A 481-nucleotide genomic window follows, 5' to 3' on the forward strand; every position below is an offset into this window, starting at 1 on the left:
TATGCCTCTCTTGATTCTTCTACCATTTCATCTTTCACAAAAAAAAGATTGTTGTTTAAAAAAGACAGTAGAGAAACGATTGCATAAATATACGTAGTTATGAATCTTTTCATGAAATTTGATTTCAGGACAAGTATTGGGTTTTTATCATTGTATTAGACCATAGACTGCACTAGAAGTTGAAAGGACTTGGGGCTCGGGGCTGATCCGTAGGGGGCCTGTTTTAAAAAACCAAAGCTACTAGCGACCTAAAACCAAAACGGGCACCTCCCTTGGACATATATGAGTCTCCATGAGCAGCGGCATAAAAAAATTCTAAGTCGTTCCATAATAAAACCCTGATTACTTTTTTATAAAAGTATAACAAAACTTAAAATGGTTAAAAAATTCTCAGAGTTTATGATAGATGCACAAAAATCACCAAATGCAGAGATAATCACCCATATATTTTTAATAGCAATAGCAATAATAGCAATAGCTA

The sequence above is a fragment of the Corythoichthys intestinalis genome, chromosome 12 (assembly GCF_030265065.1).
Source record: "Corythoichthys intestinalis isolate RoL2023-P3 chromosome 12, ASM3026506v1, whole genome shotgun sequence".
Lineage (NCBI taxonomy): Eukaryota > Metazoa > Chordata > Actinopteri > Syngnathiformes > Syngnathidae > Corythoichthys > Corythoichthys intestinalis.